This window comes from Bubalus bubalis, chromosome 13, assembly GCF_019923935.1.
Source record: "Bubalus bubalis isolate 160015118507 breed Murrah chromosome 13, NDDB_SH_1, whole genome shotgun sequence".
Classification (NCBI taxonomy): domain Eukaryota; kingdom Metazoa; phylum Chordata; class Mammalia; order Artiodactyla; family Bovidae; genus Bubalus; species Bubalus bubalis.
In genome coordinates this window covers 51,997,723-52,017,194 of record NC_059169.1, presented here as the reverse complement: position 1 = coordinate 52,017,194, position 19,472 = coordinate 51,997,723, and the positions used below count along the sequence as shown (strand labels likewise).

The window sequence follows — 19,472 nt, the reverse complement described above, 5'->3', positions numbered from 1 at the left end:
CTAGAGAAAACTAGAATTCAAAAGGCTGCATGCACCCTGATATTCATTGTAGCATTGATTACAATAGCCAGGGCATGGAAGTAGTATTATCTCTTTATCAATATCAGAAAATTGAATTTTCTCTTTTAGGCATGGATACATAACCATTAATAGCCACATATAAATTCTTAAGTTTATATGGTCTCTGTAAATAATCAGCAAAAATTAATCATGGTCTATAAACTCCACTTTTATATTTTGGAGAAATATTCTGTGATCTAAGCTAGACTGAGGCAAACACCTACAGCATTATGTTATTTCAACATCACTATCAGGTCTCTGTGCTGTGGAAAATGTCTAAAACAAGGCTGATATATATATATATATATATATATATATATATATATATATGTATATATAATGCATATATATATTATGCATTCTTAACTGTCTGTGGCTCAGACGGTTAAGAATATACCTGCAATGCTGGAGACCTGGGTTCGATCCCTAGGTTGGGAAGATCCCTGGAGGAGGGAATGGCAACCAACTCCTGTGTTCTTGCCTGGAGAATCCCTATGGACAGAGGAGTCTGGTGGGCTACAGCTCATGGGGTTGCAAAGAGTCAGACATGACTGAGTAACTAAGCACAGCACATATATAAATATATAAATAAAACATATATATATATATATATATATATTTTAAAACATCATTCAAGCCCTTTATTCACACTCAAAAGCATCATGAAAGTAACTCACATTTTAAAAGCATTGCTTTTATTTTTTGATGTTTTTATAAGATTATTTTTTCTGTTAAGCCTATTTTTTTGGATGCCCTTACTGAAAAATTTGATTTAGGACTATATTTACTTAGAGAATAAACCACCATATAATTAATTTTATTTGGGTGATTTTCAAGGAAATATTTAGCTATGTTAGCAACATTAAACAAGAAACAAAAACTGCACTAATAAAAAACAAAATAATTTTAAAATAATGTTCATTTAAATTTGTAATGAATTGCTTTTCTTTGACTAAATTTGTTTCACAAAGTAGAGCATGGATCTCACTCAGTAATATGGCATGCTTATAAGCCCCATTCTACTAATATACCAATTTATTTATGTTTCTACTATGTGGCCAAGTAGAAGTTTGATTATTGCTAGGAATCAGAGTCATGCAATAGAAACAAGAGTACTCTGACTTGTAATGTTTCCTGTTGTCCTGTTCTGGTTTCCAATTATTTCTTCTATTTGGGATTAATCCCACAGTAAAATATAAAATCCTTGAAAAGTATTTTTAAATGTGAATATGATAAACATAGAGAAAAGTAGTAAATTAATAAGGCAATAATTCTATTGATATGAATCATATTGTTTGAAGGAACACATCTGGGAATGATGCTGCTGCTGCTAAGTCACTTCAGTCATGTCCAACTCTGTGCGATTCTATAGATGGCAGTCCACCAAGCTTCCCCATCCCTGGGATTCTCCAGGCAAGAACACTGGAGTGGGTTGCCATTTCCTTCTCCAGTGCATGAAAGTGAAAAGTGAAAGTGAAGCCGCTCAGTCGTGTCCAACTCTTAGCGACCCCATGGACTAATTGTGATCAAATGTTTTATTAAGGTGGTAAATAGAAATATTGAAAGCCTACATTTTAACAGTGTAATATGAAACTGTACTAGATTTTTAATTCAGTGGCATGTTACATGCATGTAGATGGTTGAATAATATATGTGCATACAGCTATGCATGTTTGCATGAAGTTGCTTCAGTCATGTCCTACTCTTTGTGACCCTGTGACTCTGTCCATGGGATTCTCTAGAGAAGTGACCAAGGCGTTGAACCTGACTCTCTTATGTCTCCTGAACTGAAGGTAGGTTCTTTACCATTGTGCCACCTTGGAAGCCCACAGGCATATTTTAGAGACACTCCAAGTTTGGTTCCAGAACATCACAATAAAAGAAACATCACAATAAAGTGAATCACAGGAACATTTTTGTTTCTTGGTTTATATAAAAGTTATGTACCCACTATACTGTAGTCTATTGTCTTCCAATTGCATTATGTCTAAAAAATTTACATACCTTAATTTGAAATACTTTATTGCTAAAAAATACTAGCCATCATCCAAGCATTCAGCAAGTGACAATCTTCTTTTTTTGCTGAAGGGTCTTACCTTAATGTTGAAAGCTGCTGACTCATCAGAATGGTGGTTCCTGAAGTGTGGCTGTGGCAATTTCTTAAAATAAGACAATAGTGAAGTTTGTCTATTGACACTACCTTTGAAGAAGGATTTCTCTGTAGTGTACAATGTTGTTTAATACATTTTACCCACAGTAGAATTTCTCTCAAAATTGTGTCAATTTCTTAATTGCTTATGCTTTATTAACAAAGTTTACATACTATTCAAAATTATTTTCATCCCAACAATCTTCACAACATCTTTGCCAGGAGTAGATTCCATTTCAAGAAACTACTTTCTTTGCTTATCTATGAGAATAAACTCCTCATCTTTGAAAGTTTTATCATGAGATTGTAGCAATTCAGCTATATTATCAGGCTCCACTGCTACCTCTTATTCTCTTGGTATTTCCACCACATATCTGTGTGCAAAGTCTCTTCAGTCATAGCTGACTTTTTGCGATCTTATGGACTGTAGCTTGCCAGGCTCCTCTGTCCATGGGATTCTCCAAGCAAGAATATGTAATGTGTTGTCATGCTGTCCTCCAGGGTCTCTTCCCAACCCAGGGATCAAATCCATGTCTCTTGCATCTTCTGCATTGGCAGGTAGGTTTTTTACCACTAGCACCACCTGGGAAGCCCATTTCTACCACACCTATAATCAACTCCCCCCCCCGAGGCCTTGAATCCCTCCATATAGTCCTTGAGAGTTAGAATAAACTTTTTCAAACTTTTGTTAATGTTGGTATTTTGATCTCTTTTCAAAATTTTTTTTATCTCTTTTCACAAATTGCAAAAGTCCATGATAGCATCTAGAATGACAAATTCTTTCCAGAAGGTTTTCACTTTAATTTGCCCTGATCCATCAGAAGAATCACTATTTGTGGTTGCAACAGCCTTATGAAATGTATTTTTTTTTTTTTTTTGGCATGATAGATTTATTTATTTATTTATTTATTTTGTTCTTCAATTTTATTTTATTTTTAAACTTTACATAATTGTATTAGTTTTGCCAAATATCAAAATGAATCCGCCACAGGTATACATGTGTTCCCCATCCTGATAACCCTGTGTACGAGACAGCAAAAGAGACACTGATGTATAGAACAGTCTTATGGAATCTGTGAAATGTATTTTTTAATAATAAAACTTGAAAGTTGAAATTACTCCTTGATCCCTGGGTTGCAGAATGGATGTTGTGTTAGCAGGTATGGAAACAACATTCGTCTCATTGTATATGCCCATTAGGTAACCAGATGCATTGTTAATGACTAGTATAACAATATTTTGAACAAAGTCTTTCCTTCTGAGCAGTAAATCTCAGCAATAGGCTTAAAATATTAAGTGTATCATGTTGTAAACAAAAGTGTTATCATCCAGGCTTTGTTGTTTCACCTATAAAACACAAGCAGAGTATATTTAGCAAAGTTCTTAGGTGCCCTAGGATTTTAAAAATGGTAAATGATCTCTGGCTTCAACTTCAAGTCATCAACTGCATTAGCCCCTAAGAAGAGAGGCAGTCTGTCCTTTGAAACTTTGAAGCCAGGCATTGACTTCTCTTCTGTAGCCATAAACATACCAGATGACATATTCTGCCAATAAAATGTTATTTTGCCTTCCTTGAAATGTATAGTGAAGCCACCTTTATTAATTACCTTAGCTAGATGTTCTGGATAACTTGCTGCACCTTCTAGGTCAGTACTTGCTGCTTCACCTTGTGCTTTTATGTTATGGAGATGAGTTTTTTCCCTAAGCTTCATGAACCAATTTCTGCTAGCTTGAAGCTTTTCTTCTACAGCCTCTTCACTTCTCTCAGGCTTCCTAGAATTGAAGAGAATTAAGGCCTTGGTTTAGATTAGGTTTTGGCTTAAAGGAATGTTGCAGCAGGTTTGATCTTCTGTCTGGACCACTCTTAATTTCTCCAAATCAGCAATAAGACTGTTTTATTCTCTTTTCACTTGCATGTTCTTTGAAGTAGCAGTCTTAATTTCTTTCAAGAACTTTCCCTTTGCAATTGCAACTTGGCTGTTTGGCACAAGAGACCTAGCTTTCAGCCTATCTTTTGACATGCCTTCCTCAATAAGTTTAATCATTTCTAAATTTTGATTTAAGGTGATAGATGTGTGAGTCTTCTTTCACATGAACAGTTAAAAGCCATTTTAGGATTATTCAGTTCAGCTCAGTTGCTCAGTCATTTCTGACTCTTTGCGACCCCATGGACTGCAGCTCACTAGGCTTCCCTGTCCATTACCAACTCCTGGAGCTTGCTCAAACTCATGTCCATAGAGTCAGTGATGACATCCAACCATCTCATCTGTCTTCCCCTTCTCCTCCTTTCAATCTTTCCCAGCATCAGGGTCTTTTCCAGTGAGTCAGTTCTTCACATCAGGTGGCCAAAGTATTGGAGTTTCAGCATCAGTCCTTCCATTGAACACTCAGGACTGATTCGCCCCCCCGCCCCCACACCCCAAATAAAGTCTGTCACTGTTTCCATTGTTTCCCCATATATTTGCCATGAAATTATGGGACCAGATGCCATGATCTTCACCGACTCGATGGATACCAATTTGAGGAATCTTCTGGAGTTTGTAATGGACAGGGAAGCCTCACATAATGCAGTCCATGGGGTCGCAAAGAGTCAGACAGGGCTGAGCAACTGACCTGAACTGAACTGATAGATATTAGCTGCCTGTGTTTATTTTTCACATTTAAGAAATATGCATTTAAATTATCTACTAATGTATTTATTCAGAGAGGTGAATAAAGGAGGTTAACACAAAGCTAATTCTTGTCTCTATATGTTTGCTCTGCATCCTTATATGCTTTCATTTCTCAAAATGCCCTATTTTCCCTGTTCTCTAACAAATATAAGTCAAGTAAAATTTTCACTATAGTGTGATGCCTTTCCTTCACTATCTCAATTTACTATTTTCCCCATAGCATGAAGCATAATGTTACATGCATTAACACTTCACAGGTTCCTTTACTAAAAATAACAAGAACTCAGTAAACATTTGGTGAATTAATTTACTGAGCTAATAATAAATATTTATTTCTCTATCTTTGAATTTTCATCCTATGATCTCTGACCTACTTTAGTATTCTCTTATAAACTAACTGAATTCAGGATTATTGAAATTGCTACTCAAAAGTTCCTCTGATTCTGGATATTTCCGTTTCTTCCAACAATGGCTTCTCAGATACTACATTATTTGAAGGGGAACAAAATCATGTATGTAGGACCTTATTCCCAAACCAATTATACCCATACAAATTATTCTTTGCTTCATCAATAGTAGATAAGATTTGCATTACTTATAATGCATGTTTACATTTCTGCTTTATCCATAATAATTTAACACTCATATGTGTATACACGGAGAAGGCAATGGCACCCCACTCCAGTACTCTTGCCTGGAGAATCCCATGGTTGGAAGAGCCTTGTAGGCTGTGGTCCATGGGGTCGTGAAGAGTCTGACACGACTGAGCGACTTCGCTTTCACTTTTCACTTTCACGCACTGGAGAAGGAAATGTCAACCCACTCCAGTGTTCTTGCCTGGAGAATCCCAGGGATGGGGGAGCCTGGTGGGCTGCCGTCTATGGGGTTGCACAGAGTTGGACACGAGTGAAGCGACTTAGCAGCAGCAGCAGCAGCATGTGTATACACCTCATAGAGTTTCTGAGATTCACTTATATTTTTGTTAAGGTACTTTTACCAAGAAAAAAAAATGAAATCAATGCTTTGCTATTGACACTGTTACTTAAAAAGGTTTCCCTCCTCCTTTTCCCCATCACATTTGTATAATAGATTAAATGGACATAGATTACAATAATTTTTTTTTGTTAACAATTAGAAACTATTAGTATATGTATTTATTTTCATTCAATGTCATTGTTCTGATATGAGTTCCTTTCTTGTATATTTGTAGGGAAATTATTTCTCTGTCAGACTTTTAAACTATTTGTGTTTCATGTTCTTAAATTCCTCCGTATTTATAACACGTGTATCTTTTTCTTATCTAATTTGACTTGTACTTAACAAGAATTTTCAATATAAAATCTTACATTTCCCCTAATTCTGTTAAATTCTGGCATTGTGACTTTAAATATTTTCCAACTTTTTTTTCTTTTTCTAAGATTCAGACGGATTCTGATGTTTCTAACTCTACATTTCTAATATATCTTTTAATACTGTTTACCTCTTTGTGTCTAATATGTTCCTTAAATCTTCAAGGTGCCAGTTTTTGTCTCACTTATTGCATTTTTCATACTCAATATTTCAACATGATTTTCCTTACAACTTCTTGTTCCTATTTTATGTTTCCCATATCTGCTCATATCTCTTTGAGTGTATTTGGCACCTTGATTACAAATTTTTATTTCATTTGGTGAATTAATACTAGTTAAGACTCCACAGATTCTTTCATTTTTAATGTGTTTATATATCAGTTGAATTCCTTAAATTTTCAGTTTTGCTTGTGAGGTCATATCCCCTGTACTCACTTGGCAATGTAAAAGGAGAGATTTAAGCTGAGCATGATGACTTTTTAGACATGGAAGAGAACCATTTGATGTAGTAAAGTTGACCATTATATAAATCTACAAACACGGCCTCATAGATAACCTCTGATTTTCCCCCCAGCACTGTTTTCTAAGAGCTGTCTCACCTGGTTGCAATCATCTAACCCTCTAAGTTTATATCTACACTATGATGCTTGAGTCTATCAGAGTCCTGCATTAGTTGTGCTTCTATCCCAATCTCAAGCACAAGATTTATGTTTTTTATTCTATGTTACAGGCTAGAAATGAGCTGGTGATTTTTTTTTTTTTTCAATCTTGTACTGACAGTAGAATTTTTTAAATCTTGTACTTGGACAGGGTACACCAAAAGCAATATTGGAACAGTGTATAACTAAAATACCTGCTCTGTCCCAGCTGGGGCAGGCATGCTATATCTGACCAAGAGATTACTAATAAATTCTCTGATTTTAACCTTCATTTTTCATAGTGTTTTCTTACAATTTTTATGTTAAAATTGTTTCCAAAATTCAGTTAGGTTGAGAAGCTAAAGTCTAAAATAAATCAATCAAGCACACATACATTATTACACTATGACAATGAGCATGATTTAGGAAGGTCAACAATCTGTTTCACATATATTTTAATATTATAAAATATATATTTAAATATTAACAGTACAGAAATGTAATGAGTTGATAGTTATAACATTGCACTCACCTCAAATATCTCACACAGTGTCCTTTCATTTCTAGATTAGAAATTTGCTTTTTTAAAATACTTTCTCAGAAAATTAATTTAAATTACAATTATACATTTATACAATTTAAAAGATGGTTCTATGGGTGAAAATATGAAAGTTAAGTAAGCCTATGATAAAAGAATATAAAACAGATTTGTTGTTGTTCAGTTGCTTAGTCGTGTTCAACTCTTTGTGACCTCATGGACTGCAGCAAGCCAGACCTCCCTGTATTTCAACATCTTCTGGAGCTTGCTCAAACTCATGTCCGTTCAGTCGATCATGTCATCCAACCATCTCATTCTCTGTCATCCCCTTCTCCTCCTGCCTTCAATCTTTCCCAGCATCAGGGTCTTTTCCAGTGAGTTGGCTCTTCATATCAGGTGGCCAAAGAATTGGAGCTTCAGCAACAGTCCTTCAAATGCATACTCAGTGTTGCTTTCTTTTAGAATTCACTGATTTGATCTTGCAGTCCAAGGGACTCTCAATAATCTTCTCCAGCACCACAGTTCAAAAGCATCAACTTGGTGCTCTGCATTCTTTATGGTCCAACTCTCACGTCCATACTTGACTACTGGAAAAGCCATAGCTTTGAATGTACAGACCTTTGTTGGCAAAGTAATGTCTGGTTTTTAATAAGTTGTCTAGGTTTGTCATAGCTTTTCATCCAAGGAGCAAGAGACTTTTAATTTCATGGCTGAAGTTACTATCTGCAGTGATTTTAGAGCCCAAGAAAATAAAGTCTGTCACTGTTTCTATTGTTTCCCCATCTATTTGCCATGACGTGATGCAACCTGATGCCATGATCCTAGTCTTTTGAATGTTGAGTTTTAAGCCAGCTTTTTTATTCTCTTCTTTCACCTTCATCAGGAGGCTCTTCAGTTCCTCCTCGCTTTCTGCCACAAAACAGATTAAAATATTCTAATAACCGACCCAGAGCTTTCTAGGTCAAGAGACTATTCTGGAGTGTTCAGTAATTATATTAGTCAGCTCTTGATCAACACTACTAATTACCCATTAAGATTCTCCTTTCCAGCATTTGTGCACCTCAAAAATTAAATAAATATTCAGAATATTGTTTATTTAGCAAAAATTCTAGCAAGGCAGATGGTTATTTTCATAAAAGATAAATCCTTTTCTTCAAGAGAAATACCTCCACTCTCAAATTTAATCACTGATCATGATTTGAGTTTTTGCTTTTCTTCTTTGGAAAAAGTTGTATTCTGGACATTCACACACAGCCAACTCTTGTGAATATGTTACTTTAACTGTGCTTCCACTACTGATCATGTATTCTCAGCTGACTTTCCCTACATATTTTTATACAGAGAAGCTTTCTTAATGGGTTCATGTGTTGTCTCAGTTTATTTCTAGGTCAGAGGAAGAATTACTATTTGGAAAATTAGTTGACAGTACCAGGCTGGGCTTCTCATGTTTTACTTGTGTCCTGCCATACAAAAAAAAAAAAAAAAGAAAGAAAAAGAAAGAAAGAAAGAAAAGAACATTATCTGACTAGTCAATAAATTTACATTGAAACTCTGGCTTTGCTGTGTAATTAGGTTAAATCATTAAACTTCTCTACCATTTAACTTCCTCTTGATCAAATATATCAGTATCTAAAGTCCTCTTATTTCTAAGAAATTAATCCTCTGTGACTATTCATTTAAAAATGGCTTATCAACATCTACCACAGTGATGAAGTCACATGAAAGTAGTGTACCTAATCATAACTATTCTCTGATGATTTTTCAACTTAGTAAAGCTTAGGAGATATTTGTTTTTTGTTTGTTTGTTTGTTTTGTTTTGTTTTCCTTTGAAGGAAAACATATTACCATTGTATATTTACTACAGAAATTTATTAATTCACAAAATTTTGTAATGATATAGGAATTTTTAAGCTATTAGGTTTATATTTTCATGTTTATTCATATTTCACACTCTTAATTAGTTAATTCTAATATAAAGTAGTTTTATAACTTCAAAATACACTGGTAAAATGCTTTAATTCCTTGGGGAACAAACAGGGCTTCCAGAGCAGCAGGAGCATCAGTAGGAGTAGCAGTATCACCTATGAACTTGTTGGATATGCAGAATCTTGGGCCCCAGATCCACTGAATCAGATTTTATATTTTAGTAAGATCTTCATTTAATTCTATACATATTAAAATAGGGATGCACAGTTTTTATTTGTAATCTAGTATAGCAGCCGAAAAATAAATTACTACTTGAAAGAAATACAAGATTACATTGGTAAAGCCAACCTTAACCATATCTCATATCAGAACTTCCTATTCAGTGTACTGAAGTTCCACTCAGAAATACAATAGGTATGCAGATGTATTGATATCATTCAACTATGAGTAGGTAAACCAATTGCCACAGTCTAACATTTTATTTTTACCCCATATGCTTTCTAATTGCACTGTTGCAATTTTATCTATATCCTGAGAAAGGTTACATACTGCTCTATGCTATTTATGAATTATATTATTTTATACATTATGATATTAAATTGACATATATTATTGAAGGCTGTTTTTTATGTGTAGAAAAAAAAGCTAAGGAATAAAAAGAATACAAATGTGACTTATCTGTTCTTTTGGTGGGCTTGATGTGGCACAGAAAATAAAAGATTCTTTTTTTTTTTTTTCTCTAGTAGAATAATCTTAAAATTTCAGAAAATCACAAATATAATAAAAATATTTAAAAAGAACTGATAGTTTGTAAAGAGATATAATGATGCAATTCACATGATAATTGAATTAATAAATTATAAACTCACACACTCATCTTTGAGTAATTGTCCCTGCCTTATTCTTAGATCAGCTCTAATGTCAACATCTTCATGTGTTGTGTAAGAAGAAAAACTTAGACATTATGCATTATAGATAATCATGTGTAATTTTTAAAAAGAGAAAATTTCCTAACAAATAGGAGATGAGTAAAATATTTGACATGTATGTATATTTATAGAATGGAATTTTAACCAAAATCCTACCGTAATCAGTTAGTTCTGAATAAATTCACTGTCTTATTCATAGTTTAGACATTAAACACTGTTGGAAAAGCTTAAGTCTATACAATTTTCTAGGATTTCTGAAAGTGAGCAATAAACATAGAAAGTTTGACTAGTCAATGCACCATTATGTTTACAAAATGCAATGTTAAATTACACAACCTATACAACTCTAATACGTCTATTCATTAAAAATTTATTTTCTACTGGAGCATAGTTAATTAACAATGCTGTGTTAGTTTCAGATGTAAAGCAAAGTGATTCAATTATAAATACACACGTACTTATCATTTTTTTCAAATTCTTTTCTCAGGTTATTACAGAATAGGGAGCAGCATTCCTTGTACTACACAGTAGGTCCTTGTTGGATATTTATTTTAAATATGATGGTGTGTGGAAAAGGCAACGGCAACCCACTCCAGTACTCTTGCCTAGAAAATCCCATAGACGGAGGAGCCTGGGAAGCTGCAGTCCATGGGGTCTCTAAGACTTGGACACGACTGAGCGAACTTCACTTTCACTTTTCACTTTCATGCATTGGAGAAGGAAATGGCAACCCACTCCAGTGTTCTGTGCCTGGAGAATCCCAGGGACGGGAGAGCCTGGTGGGCTTCCATCTATGGGGTAGCACAGAGTCGGACATGACTGAAGCGATTTAGCAGCAGCAGCAGCAGCATAGTGGTGTGTACATGTCAGTCCCAAACACTCAACCTATCCCTCCCCCTGTCTTTCTCCCTGCTAACCATAAGTTCCTTTCATAAATCTGTGAGTCTCTTTGTATTTTGTAAATAAGTTTATTTGTATCATTTGTTTTTAAATCCTGCATATAAGTGATACTATGTGATATTTGTCTTTCTCTATTGGATTTACTTCACTTAGTATGATAATCTTCAGTTCTAACCATGCTGCTGCAATTATCATTTCATTTTTGTGGTGCTAGTGGTAAAGAACCCACCAACAATGCAAAAGACATAAGAGATGTGAGTTCCATCCCTGGGTTGGGGAGATCCCCTGGAGGAAGGCATGACAACCTACTTCAGTACTCTTGCCTAGAGAATCCCATGGATAGAAGAGTTTGGGAGACTACGGTCCATAGGGTCACAAAAAGTTCCACATGGCTGAAGTGACTTCACACACACACACACACACACACACACACAACACACATACACATATTCTTTTTAAAGACTGAGTAATATTCAATTATATATATGTTCTAGAAAATGCACTGGTCATAACAAACACCCTCTTTCAACAACATAAGAAAAGACTCTGTACATGGACATCACCAGATGGTCAACACCGAAATCAGATTGATTATATTCTTTGCAGCCAAAGATGGAGAAGTCTATACAGTCAGCAAAAACAAGACCAGGAGCTGACTGTGGCTCAGACCATGAACTCCTTATTGCCAAATTCAGACTTAAATTGAAGAAAGTAGGGAAAACAACTAGACCATTTAGGTATGACCTAAATCCAATCCCTTATGATTATACAGTGGAAGTGAGAAATAGATTTAGGGCCTAAATCTGATAGAGTGCCTGATGAACTATGGAATGAGGTTTGTGACATTGTACAGCAGACAGGGATCAAGACCATCCCCATGGAAGAGAAATGCAAAAAAGCAAAATGGCTGTCTGGGGAGGACTTACAAATAGCTGTGAAAAGAAGAGAAGCGAAAAGCAAAGGAGAAAAAGAAAGATATAAGCATATGAATGCAGAGTTCCAAAGAATAGCGAGAAGAGATAAGAAAGCCGTCCTCAGCGATAAATACAAAGAAATAGAGGAAAACAACAGAATGGGAAAGACTAGAGATCTCTCCAAGAAAATCAGAGATACCAAAGGAACATTTCATGCAAAGATGGGCTCGATAATGGACAGAAATGGTATGGACCTAAGAGAAGCAGAAGATATTAAGAAAAGATGGCAAGAATACACAGAAGAACTGTACAAAAAAGAGCTTCACGACCCAGATAATCATCATGGTGTGATCACTCATCTAGAGCTAGACATCCTGGAATGTGAAGTCAAATGGGCCTTAGAAAGCATCACTACAAACAAAGCTAGTGGAGGTGATGGAATTCCAGTTGAGCTATTCCAAATCCTGAAAGATGATGCTGTGAAAGTGCTGCACTCAATATGCCAGCAGATTTGGAAGAGTCAGCAGTGGCCACAGGACTGGAAAAGGTCAGTTTTCATTCCAATCCCAAAGAAAGGCAATGTCAAAGAATGCTCAAACTACCGCACAATTGCACTCATCTCACATGCTAGTAAAGTAATGCTCAAAATTCTCCAAGTCAGTCTTCAGCAATATGTGAACCGTGAACTTCCTGATGTTCAAGCTGGTTTTAGAAAAGGCAGAGGAACCAGCGATCAAATTGCCAACATCTGCTGGATCATGGAAAAAGCAAGAGAGTTCCAGAAAAGCATCTATTTCTGCTTTATTGACCATGCCAAAGCCTTTGACTGTGTGGATCACATTAAACTGGAAAATTCTGAAAGAGATGGGAATACCAGACCACCTGATCTGCCTCTTGAGAAATTTGTGCGCAGGTCAGGAAGCAACAGTTAGAACTGGACATGGAACAACAGACTGGTTCCAAATAGGAAAAGTAGTTCGTCAAGGCTGTATATTGTCACTCTGTTTATTTAACTTCTATGCAGAGTACATCATGAGAAACTCTGGACTGGAAGAAACACAAGCTGGAATCAAGATTGCCGGGAGAAATATCAATAACCTCAGATATGCAGATGACACCACCCTTATGGCAGAAAGTGAAGAGGAACTAAATAGCCTCTTGCTGAAAGTGCAAGAGGAGAGTGAAAAAGTTGGCTTAAAGCTCAACCTTGAGAAAACAAAAATCATGGCATCTGGTCCCATCACTTCATGGGAAACAGATGGGGAAACAGTGGAAACAGTGTCAGACTTTATTTTTGGAGGCTTCAAAATCACTGCAGATGGTGACTGCAGCCGTGAAATTAAAAGACACTTCCCCCTTGGAAGGATAGTTATGACCAACCTAGATAACATATTCAAAAGCAGAGACATTACTTTGCCAACAAAGGTTCTTCTAGTCAAGGCTATGGTTTTTCCTGTGGTCATGTATGGATGTGAGAGTTGGACTGTGAAGAAGGCTGAGTGCCGAAGAATTGGTGCTTTTGAACTGTGGTGTTGGAGAAGACTCTTGAGAGTCCCTTGGACTGCAAGGAGATCCAACCAGTCCATTCTGAAGGAGATCAGCCCTGGGATTTCTTTGGAAGGAATGATTTAAAGCTGAAACTCCAGTACTTTGGCCACCTCATGCGAAGAGTTGACTCATTGGAAAAGACTCTGATGCTGGGAGGGATTGGGGGCAGGAGGAGAAGGGGACGACAGAGGATGAGATGGCTGGATGGCATCACTGACTCAATGGACGTGAGTCGGAGTGAACTCCGGGAGTTGGTAATGGAGAGGGAGGCCTGGCATGCTGCGATTCATGGGGTTGCAAAAAGTCGGACATGACTGAGCGACTGATCTGATCTGATCTGATATGTATATGTACCATGTCTTCATTCATTCACCTGTTGATGGATACTATGTTGCTTCCACATTATGGCTATCATAAACTGTGATGCAATAAGCAATGTGGTGCATATGTTGATTTGAATCATGTTTTTCTCTGAATGCCCAGTAGTGGGACTACAAGTCTTTTGTCTCCTTGGGTAGATTTATTCCTAGATACCTTTTTCTTTTGATGTGATGGCAAATGGGGTTGTTTCTACAATTTCTCTTTCTGATCTTATGTTGTTAGCATATAGAATGCAATAGATTTCTGTGTATGAATTTTGTATCCTGAAACTTTACCAAATTGATTGATGAGCACTAGTATTTTTCTGGTGGCATCATTTGAAATTTCTATGTATAGTATCATGTCATCTGCAAGCAGTGACAGTTTTACTTCTTTTCCAACTTGGATTATTAATAATTTCATTTCTTTTTCTTCTCTGATTGCCATAGCTAGGACTTCCAAAACTATGTTGAATGAAAGGGGAGAGATTGGGCATCCTTGTCTTGTTCCTGATCTTAGAGGAGATGCTTTCATTTTTGTATGATTTAGGTCATCTATTACCTTTATCATGTTAAGATGTTATTTCTTTGCCCACATTCTGGAGAGTTTTTATCATATATGAGTGCTGAATTTTGTCAACAGCTTTTTCTGCCCATATTGAGATCTTACTGTTTTTATTTTTCAACTTGTTGATATGGTATATCACATTGACTGATTTGTAGATATTGGAAAAATCCTTGAATAATTAGGTTAAATCTGAATTGATAATGTGTATGACCCTTTTGTTAAGCAGTTAGAATGGGGAAACAGGGTACAAGACGACAGTCAGAAGAACTGGTGACAAAAAAAGAGGGGAAGCCACAGACCAGACTGAGAAACTTTAGAGTGAAAACACACTCCCTTCCCTGATTGGTTCTGGCTGTAACCAATGAAGCAAATGCTGATACAATCCTTTATTTGCATAGGGCATAAACCAATCAGACCCCTGGGATAGTGCAATCCCCTATTTTCATAGGGCATAACCAATCAGGTCCCAGGAACCTGCTCAAAGGAGGAAACAAGGGATATAGAAGAGGGAAGCCAAATTGGGACAGGGTCCGCCTGCTTAGGCTCATCTGCTCTCACACCTTGATGATGTACTGTTTGCTCCTTGCCCAATGAATCTTGCCTGCTTGAGCTGTAACAACTGGCCTGTCATTTCAATTCTTTGCTAAGATGAGGCAGAACCAAAGAAGAAGAGCCAACTTGACATCTTGGTGCAGCGACTAAAATCACCTAGCTTGCATCAGCGAAGGTAAGGGTCTTCACCCCTATGGCTTGAAGGACCTTAACCTCCTTTCCTCCTTCTTCTCCACAGCCCCTGCCCCCCGCCCCACCGCCCATCTATCTACCCTGTGTAATACATTGGGAAGGTTTCTGCCTCTAATGCCTCCACCACAGGTTTTCATCTCTTGTCTCCTTGAAGCTTCTGCAAATACATGAGTGGCAGTGGGAATGATTGAGGAACTCTAGCCAGGGTTACTCTCTGATGTGTTCTCAAGGCCCCAGTAGCTACTGCCCAAATAGATGAGGGTTCTCGTTTTCTTTTTTCTGTTTCTTCTTTAAACTGATGATTAGGGCAATTGAAATTGTACAGGAATGGATCATGCATTAAACAGCACTTAAGTTGAATACTGTTGAAAGATTCCTGTGACAGGAAAAGGGGGGCATGGAATGTACCAAACACTTAAAGTCTACCCCAGCAAGGCAACTTCCATGCAGCTGAGGCACATATTGGTTTAAGCAAAACACTGAGACCACTTCCTCTTGGCCTCCACCTTCTGCATAGGACTACAAGTTGGAGTTCTTAGTTTCTTTTTCCTATCTGGTTTGACTTTCTGCTCAGCATGTCTTGGTCCCCTGCTCCTCCTGCTTCTTCTTCCCTCTATGCTATGTTTGCAAGTGATTTGGGGAAGTTGGACAGTATTTTCCTAAAGACCTGTATATTCCAGGAGGCCTATGGAAATGCATGTTGCTTTTGTGGTTTCTTTGGAGGTCAGCTGGACAGGTGGCCCCCAGGAACTTCATCTCAGAAAATTCTCCCAGGCTGCAGGGTCTCTATTGTGCCTAACAGGTCAAAAACCTCGGTCCTCCACCTCCCATATCTCTTAAGACACTTGAGAGCACAATGTATGCCATGCTGCAAATCCAAATGACCCACAAGCACACAAACAATCCTAGAAATTCACCTATTGATAGCCTCTCTGAGGGGGCAATTCTGCTCATCCGAGCAGCCCTCATCACTTTGGGAATTCTGCCTATGTACCATTTAGGTCCAAGTTTTACAGGTATATCTCTTACACCTGGGGAAATTTCCCCTAGACCAAAATGTCTCCCCAATACTTTGAGCCTCCAGAGCACTTCCCATATTCCTTTTGAGTAAATCCTTTCCCCCTGGTCTCTGAGAATCCTACTGACAAGCCTGTCGTGGACTTGGACATGCACCCTTTGCAGACAAGGACTCTTTAACCAGGTGGAGGCAGTTCTCAGGCCTTTAAATGAGTCAACAAATTTGTTTTTCTATCACTATTTCTGTTATCAATTAGAGTGGACTCATAAATGGGATTTAATGAATATGAACTTGGGCAAACTCTGGAAGATGGTGAGGGACAGGAAATCCTGGTCTGTTGCAGTCCATGGGGCCATGAAGAGTTGTGCATGACTTGGTGATTGAACAACAGCATAAATGGTATAATCCCACTATTGAAAATACCTGTCCTGCTACTATGTCGGGTTTTGGGATCCCCATGATATAGTAAAGATGGACTTCCCAGTTTATAGATGCTGTCTTGAGTGGCTCTACACCATGGCATTTATTCCCACTATGGCTGGATGGCCCTGATTCTTACCCAATTACAGACTCATCACCACTAATGGATGGAGAACACTGTACTCTGACAAAGAGGCCTTAAGAAGCTTGGGCTGTCTTGAGTCCAGCATCATTCTGACCTGGGACACCAGCTTTCAGTTTGCAACCAAAATGGGCACCTTCACTGACCTGGGGAAGACCAACTCTCAGTCATTGTATATGGTTGTGAAGGCCTCTCATTCAGATTTACCAGATATTGACCATGGTAGAGACTCCAGGGATGCCCAGCTTTAGTCAGGGATCCCAGGAGTCTTTTTAGTTGCCTTGGGATCTGCACCATCTGCATCTGGAGATGCCCAACTCTTAGGCTGCAAACCTTAATTTGTGTCAGGGAAGGTTCACCCTGGAATCCATTCTGGGGCTAAGAAGATTTTTTTCTGCTATCTTGGCTATCTTTTTAGATGGGAAACAACCAATCCACTTATCAACAGATGACCTTAAGATGTATGCTTAGTAACTGGGATCTTTTCGACCCTCAGACTATGAGGCAAAAGTTTTTAAGATTCTTTTGTAACTCTGCATGGCCACAAAATCCTCTGCAGGATGGGGAACACTCACCCAAAAATGGAAGTTTAAATTACAATACTGTCCTACAGTTAGCTCTGTTCTGTAAGAGAGAGGGGAAATGGGAGGAGATTCCCTATTTTCAAATGTTCTTTAATTAAAAGACCTGAAGGTATTCTGCCTCAAGTGCAGAATTAATGTATGCCTCCAGTGTGAACCTTCTAGATGTTAGGTTCAGGCTACCAAGAAAAAGAAGACCCCCTAGAAGGTTTGCCTCTCGCAGATCAAAAACCACCTAGTGTACTCCATTGATATATCCAGAATTACCCCCGTACCCTTGAGCTCCCCCTTCGTTGGTTCCAGCATGTCCTTTAGTTAAAACTGGAGAGGAATTTGGGCCAACTTGGATCCATAAACCCTTCTCCCTCCCAGAACTAAGGCAACTAAAACAGGATTTGGAAAGTTACAAGGGTGACCAGGGTAAATATATATAGATACATTTCACCTTGGCTTTTGACATAAAATGAAAAAAAAAAAATGTCATGGTCATATTTAATCAAACCTTATCTGACCCCAAGAATGCTAGGATCATAAGAGAGCCCCCCAAAATATGCTACATATCAGCTGGGGGAAATATAAGTACCCTCGTTGGATCCCAATTGGAATTATAATGAGATCAGATTTGGGAGAGAGACCATTTTCTAATCTGCATAAAGAAAGGCAGGATTACAAGGAGCTCAACAGAAAGTGATTAGCTATGCTTGAGTCTCAGCAGTAACTTAGGAGCCAAACAAAACCCCATCTCCTCTTTAGAAATATTAAAATAGTCTCCAAAATTTCACCAAGCTTGACTTAGACTCTTATGAGGGACAAGTGATATTGGGACAAATTTCGGTCCCAATGTGCTTCAGATATAAAAATAAAGCTGCAGAAATTACAAGATCTGATGGTCTCCCTGGATGAAATAGTCCAGATGACTATCTATACCGTTTATAACAGAGAACAGGAGAAGGAGGTCAAGGCCCAAGAAAGAGAAAGAAGGAAGGAGACAGGGCATGCCCAGGAGCACCCAGTAGCCATTCCTGAGTCCTTGAAAGACAAGACATGAGACAAATGTCTAATCTGTAGACTGGCAGAGCATTGTGCTAAGGAATGTCTGAATTGTGGCACACCTAAAATGGCCTTTCACAAATGCCACCAATAGGGGCATTGGGTGGCACTCTGCCCTTGGGGCTCTAAAGTCCTGAGGTCAAGTGCCAAGCCCTCCCCTATGATGGTCCAGCAGGATTGAAGCATCCCACACCAGAAAACCACTATGCCATCATGGGGCTGGAGCCAAGAGTGCAACTGGATGTGGCAGATAGGTACAAAAGTTTTTGATGGACACTGTGGCTGCCTACTCTGTCTTGACCTCCTAGTCTGGAGACTTTCCCCCCCAAACGTTTACCATTTGGGATGCCACAGGAAAAACAGTTACAAAACAATTCATCTAGGTACTTCTCTGTTGCTAGGATGGTCAGATATTTTCCCATCAGTTTCCAGTGGTTCCTGAGTATCTCCTCTATTGGGAAGAGACATAATTGCCAAACTGGGAACCACTCTTATGATGGGGAACTTTTTAACCTACCCTCCCACCCCAAGATCTACAACCCCCAACTAGAGAAGAGGAGCCACAACAGCACCTCCAACAAAAAGGGATCAGAGACCATGGGAGGACAGAGCTAACCCCCAGGTATGAGACTAGGGAACTCTAGGATGAGCACACCAAGCCGAACCATTTGTTATAACTCTCTGGGATCCCACTCACTTCCCTAACTGGAAACAATATTCCCTCAAAAGAGAGGCTAAGGAAAGACAACCTATGATAGACAGATTCTTTGCCTGCAGGCTATAGGTCACCACTAGTTTGCTATGTAGCACCCCAATACTCTCTGTAAAGGAAAAGGATGGGACCTGGTGAATGGTTCAAGACCTCCGGATCATAAATGAGTCCGTAATCCCCCTCCATCTGATGGTTCCCAAATCCATGTTATGCGATTTGGGTGAAATCGCAACCAAGTCTTAGAGTTCTGGACCT

The 19,472-nt window shown here is 38.1% G+C and overlaps 1 pseudogene; it reads right to left on the bottom strand.

The window, feature by feature from the left end:
- Positions 1-2,944: 2,944 nt before the first annotated feature.
- LOC102416093 lies at positions 2,945-16,771 on the bottom strand (annotated as a pseudogene).
- Positions 16,772-19,472: the final 2,701 nt, after the last annotated feature.